Below are 5,811 nucleotides of genomic sequence, written 5' to 3'. Positions count from 1 at the left end.
AAGTATAGCTCTCAAGGAGATAAAAAGCTTAAAGAAAAGCCTGATGCTAAGTGGAATAAAGGGTATGGTACCTTCAGGGCAAGACCCCACTCAACCTGTGAAAAGAAGTTACAGACAAGCTTTTAATTAATTAATCTGAGGAGGAAACTTTAGAAAACAGAAAGCTTATGAAAATGTATTTGAATGAGGAGGCCATGTTCCACGCCCAGCAAGCAGAAGAACTTGGCAGCTTTGACCACATGGTTCTGTCTTGAGAGTCAAGAGCACTAGGAATCAGTGTAGAATTCCCCCACCAAGGTTAAGGAAAGCTGCTGTGGCCAGATGTGACTCAGGGGTGTCCCTGCCAGATGTGACTCAGGGGTGTCCCTGCGTGGAGGACCAGAGTGGCCTTTGCCTGAAGCTGTGAAGGTGAAGCTTGGGTTATGTTGGAGACCCCAAGATGTTGGCAATGCCAGAGTCATGAGATACTTGCAAAGAAGAGAGGCCAACAGGGTGTGGATCCAGCGCAAAAGAGTGAAGTGCGTTACAGTCAACAAAGCAAAAAGAAGTTGGAAATCTGAAGAGTGCTTTGACATCAGACATGGAGATGCAGAGTTTGGAGTTAGCCCAGGTGGTTTACAGTCTTTCTTTGGTCCCGGTTTTCCTCACTCTGCTCCATTTCCTCCCTTTTGGAATGGTATTGTGTACCCTGTGCCTTTGTATGTTGGAAGACTGTGGTTTCTCTTTGGCTTTTGATTTTTACAGAGGATTACAGTTAAGATACTGCCTTGAATCTCAGAAAAGACTTTGAACTTTGGATTTTTAAACAGTGTTGAGACAGTTATAGACCATGAAGACCATTTTGTTTTGTTTTGTTTTTTTTTTTTGTTTTTTTGAGACAGGGTTTCTCTGTATAGCTCTGGCTGTCCTAGAACTCACTCTGTAGAGACCATGAGGACTTTTAAAGTTGGACTAAATCTATTTTGTATTATGGTATGACTATAGACCTAAGAGAGCCAGGCTGTGGAATGTAGTGGTTTGAAAGAAGATGGCCCTAATAGGCTCATAGACATGAATGCTTGCTCACCAGGGCATGGTATCAGAAGCCATCTAGGAAAGGCTATGACAAGCAAGTGAGTTTTCTGGAGGTGGCCCACCACTGCATGGCTGTGATGGGTGCACTCTGAGATGCAGGGTTCTCAGAGACTTTGTCCCAGGATTGCTTCTTGCTGCTGATATGTATTTCCTGCCACTATTCCATAGCCTAATGATTCATGGGCATTAACCTACCCTATTGGGCAGATTTCCTGCAAAATCTATTTGAAGATGTACTTTCATATAACAATGATGTATAGATGAATTGATGGTTTAATTATTTCTAATAAAGATTTTGTAGAATTTCTAAATTGATACAAGTAATCACAATCCCCCTATAGAATAAAAGCTGTAAATAGAGCTCTGTAAACCCTCATGTACCATGGGCTAATTACACATAGAAAAGGAAGCAGGCTTGAAACAAATTTACAATCATGGAAAACATTCCTTCTGAGTTAGGAATGAAGCCACTATCTGATAACTAAGGGTCATAAACTGAGAATGGACAATTTATTTTAGCTGCAAGGACAGAAAATAAATGATAGACTAGTCTATCTGTATAAATAGATAGACTTCAAATTAATTAGAGACAAGGCAGATGATTTATCTCTTGACAAAACCATGCTAGCTTATGACAAAAATTATTGCTTTCAACTTATAATGAACTTATTATGGAGCTAGTAATAGATAATGAATGTTTAGTCAGGCACTAGTCTTAGTGGAAAGATATGTAAACAATTCTACTGTAATTCTTTAAGTCTTACTGATCTATGACATGAACTATTGCCTTAAACTTACTATGAACTTCTGGAATGTAAAAATGCTTAGAAAACCATGTAATCAACTATTCTGAGAAAGTATAAAAACTAAAAACAAGAAAGTGGTGGTGCAGCCTTCTTCAGCTTCATCCAATATGCATGTTGACTATGAGTGCCTGCCTGCCTCCCTCCCTCCCTCTCTCCCTTTCTCCATTCCTCCCTCTCTCCCTCCCTTTCTTTCCTTCCCTTCCCTTCCCTTTTCTTTTCTTTTCTTTTCTCTCTGGCTGATGAAGAATTAAGGAACTCCAAACCTCCAGTGAGAGGCCTGAGTTGAAGAGAAAATAACCTAAGTAACTAACTTTCTTTCTCCTTGCAAATTGCTAGAAGCCATCAACTTTTGGTCCCAATCACCAACACTACCCTCAATGCCTATCTGTTTACCCTGTGATGTTAAGCTGCTCTTTGGCAGAGTGGCACTATTTGAAAGGATTAGGAGATTTGTTGGGGGAAGTGTGTCACTGGCAGTGGGCTTTGAGGTTTCAGAAGCCCAAGCCAGGCCTAGTATCTTTCTCTTCTCTGCTTACAGATGAGGATGTAGTTCTCAACTACTGCTCCAGCATCTGCCTGCATGCAGCCATGCTTCCTGCCATGATAGTAATAGACTAAACCTCTGAAACTGTAACCAAGACCCAACTAAATGCTTTCTTCTATAGTAGTTTACCATGGTCATGGTGTATCTTCACAGCGGTAGAACACAGACTAAGATGGATCCCTTCATAAAAACATATCATTGTTTTCCCACTCTTAGAAAAGTAGCACACATGTGGGGACGCTTTTTACCATGGAGGCAATTAGCTCTATTTTAGACCCAGATCTCCCTTGCTATTGGTTATGTTTCACTGTTTGCATTTTATAGCTTCATCTTATTAAAAAAAAATAGATCCCGGCTGGGCAGTGGTGGTGCACACCTTTGATCCTAGCACTTGGGAGGTAAAGACAAGTAGATTTTTGAGTTTGAGGCCAGCCTCAACTACAGAGTGAGTTCCAGGACAGCCAAGGCTATACAGAGAATCCCTGTCTCAAAACAAACAAACAAACAAACAAACAAACAAAGAACCCAATCAGACTATCTGGTAAAAGCATGATAAGAGGGTGTTTAAAATTTAGTTTCTTTCTTTTCCTTTCTTTTTTTATGTACATTTGTTTTACTCATAATTTGTCATGTTTGGGGTTACGAAAGGAATTCACTGGTCCGGCTTATCTAATACAATACTCAATGTTAAAAGGAACATAAAATAGACATGCACACCATGGCCTGGTTTTCATAAACGTCTCTTTCATCATTGGTGAGTAGCACATTGGACAGTTAAATACATTTAAATCATATACAGGTGGTTTTACAGCGGCAGCACAGATGACGAGATAACTATCCAACTAGGAAGCGGCCACCAGGTGACTGTCGAAATATTTAAAACACAGCTCTCCCTGAAGCGTTTACCTTCTGAGGGAGGGAGGAGCCTGCTGGTCACATGGAAATCCTCTGATACTGATTCCCAGAGGTTTCTTTTAACTGGATTAAGCTTCCGGTTCCAAGGCAAGCCCAAGGTTGTGTGTGGCCTCCAGCATTAAAGCTCTTCCCATCTACCAAAGCAGACAGTATAAGCTTCCAAGAAGGCCCCCAGAGTCTGAGAATAGCTGCCGCGGACCGGGATTTCTTACGGGGGTCCCTTGTTCCACGGGACTAGGGATTCTGGCCAGATGGGCACGGGATTCGGCTTTGACAAACAGACTACACACGAGTGGTGTAAAATCTGAGTGTATTTTTTCAAACATGGAGTCAGGTTTATATAGTTGATACAGAAAGGCTTGAAAAAGTCAGATAGTACAACCAAGGGTCAAGATACATCGCCCTTCGTTAGGAACACAATGAGTCAGGCAGCAAAGTAAATACGTGTTAGTTAATTTAGCAGGAACTAAACAAGGATTACAATCTGAAAGAAGGCTAGCCCTGACCAAGATCAGCTGGCTTCTAAAAGCCAGGTGCAGAATAGTTCCTCTTTAGTTCGTTGCTATGGTTACAGACTTAGGTAGGCCTAAGTAAGCTCCTCAACTATGTTGCCTTTCTGAGCTAGCAGAGGTTAGCCCTGGGGAGTCCCGACCTAACACTATAAGCTAATGTCTTAGTATGAGGGAAACTCTTCATTACTCTCTAGTATGCAAAATACTGCAAACTATTGTGAACTATCTATTGTTCTAAGGAATGTAGCCGATTTCCGTTGCCAGCTCTAGCAAGGAAGATACTTTGAAAGAGAATGCAAGCTATGGATAGCTTGGCAACAAACTAGGATAATTGGAAACATTGTGTCGGCCAGAAGACCATGTCCAATCTTAACCATTTACAAATCATTTCTTGGGGTACCTTTATGCCTAATATGAGGCCGTGTTGATGATTGGAAAGACTAATTCTGGAACATATCTTAGTTAGGGGATATACCAGTGACTAGTCTGAAATCTAGGAGGCACAGAACTCCTTTTGGATTCTTATTGCCTCTTATCTTTTATCAGGATTTTTTCCCCGATATTATGGATGTGACTGGAGTAGACGGGTGTGCGTAGCACATAGCCACTCCCATTAAATGAGAGCTGTTGACCTTTGCAAAAATGGGAGCAGTGGGATCCAACTGGTATTTAGTGGCAATACCAGAAGTGCAGTTGGGACCTGATGTCCAAGCAAGGCTTACTGAAGTGTCAGAGTTCTCACATGCTTTCAATAATTTATCCCATTATTGACATTTGTGTATAGCTGAAAGTCCTCAGTCCTGTAGCTGAGTGCAAAGTTACTCTTTGTCAGCTTCGTCTTGGCACTGGTCATTTGGTACCCAGCAAGTCAGCCTTTGTAACCAAAGATGGCTGACCCACAGATGGCAGGGCCAGGAAAATCAAAGTCAACATCACAGCCAAGGTTTATACTCCTCCTCTTGTAAGCAGACTTGATTTTTACCACGTTTCTCTCTGTGTTCTGTGAAAAGGTCGTGTCATAGGTCAGTTTCAAACCTTGATAAATCCGGTCTTCAACTGTGATCCCTGCCCCCAGAGTGTTATAGGTGTTCCATTTTTCTGTGAATGTCAGACCGTACTCACAGCATTTGTAGTTGTTCTACAAGGCCCCATTAATTTTACCAGTGTCTGTAGATGAGCCAGATGTTGAAAATTCCACACCACTGCATGGCTTTGTTTTTACAGCCAGCCTTACCAACCCAAAGCCAAATCCTTTGTTGAAAATATCTCTGGCAGCTTTGCCAAGGTCAGCTTAGGATGGAGGGATCTTATTTGGCTGTGGGCATGTTCGGTCATGACGAAGCCTTGGGGGAAAGGTGATCTGCGGGTGTCCCGAGGCACACTGCTCCTCCCTCAGCCTGCCACCGACACCGAGACCAATCTGCTGTCTGGAAGTTGTGCTGCAGCTACCAAGGCTGGAGGGAGAAGAGCTTCTTTTATATTCTTCCTCTTTACCTGTGGGCCTGGGCATCGTGGCACTGACTTTAATTGCACGTCCCATGGGATCTTTATATGCACTTCTTATTCCCAATCCTGTGCCACTAGCCACACAAATGTTCTGCTGATAATAAAGAGAGCGGAACTTAGTACACAGATGGAAATAAGAAGGACAGTGTTTACCCCTTAAGTCTCACAATCTAATTCAACCAGGGATTTGCATTCCCAACAAGTAAATGTGCAATGTGAACTTAGAGGGTTTTTTTTGTTTTGTTTTGTTTGTTTGCTCTTAAGACTGAGTGATGCTCCGTGGTTAAGAGCTCACACTCTTCTTCCAGTGGACCTGAGTTCAGTTCCCAGCACCCACATCAGCTGGCTCACAACTGTCTGCAACTCCAGTTTCAAGGGGATCTGTCTGCCATTTGTGAGCACCTGCATTCATGTGCATATACTTACACACAGATAGACACATAAAAATATAAGT

The 5,811-nt window shown here is 42.2% G+C and overlaps 1 pseudogene; it reads right to left on the bottom strand.

The window, feature by feature from the left end:
• Positions 1-3,407: 3,407 nt before the first annotated feature.
• LOC116073622 lies at positions 3,408-5,361 on the bottom strand (annotated as a pseudogene).
• Between the last annotated feature and the right edge of the window lie 450 nt (positions 5,362-5,811).

This window comes from Mastomys coucha, unplaced genomic scaffold (assembly GCF_008632895.1).
Source record: "Mastomys coucha isolate ucsf_1 unplaced genomic scaffold, UCSF_Mcou_1 pScaffold23, whole genome shotgun sequence".
Taxonomy (NCBI): Eukaryota; Metazoa; Chordata; class Mammalia; order Rodentia; family Muridae; genus Mastomys; species Mastomys coucha.
Note: the sequence above shows the minus strand (reverse complement) of the source record. Positions and strands in the feature narration are given on the sequence as shown.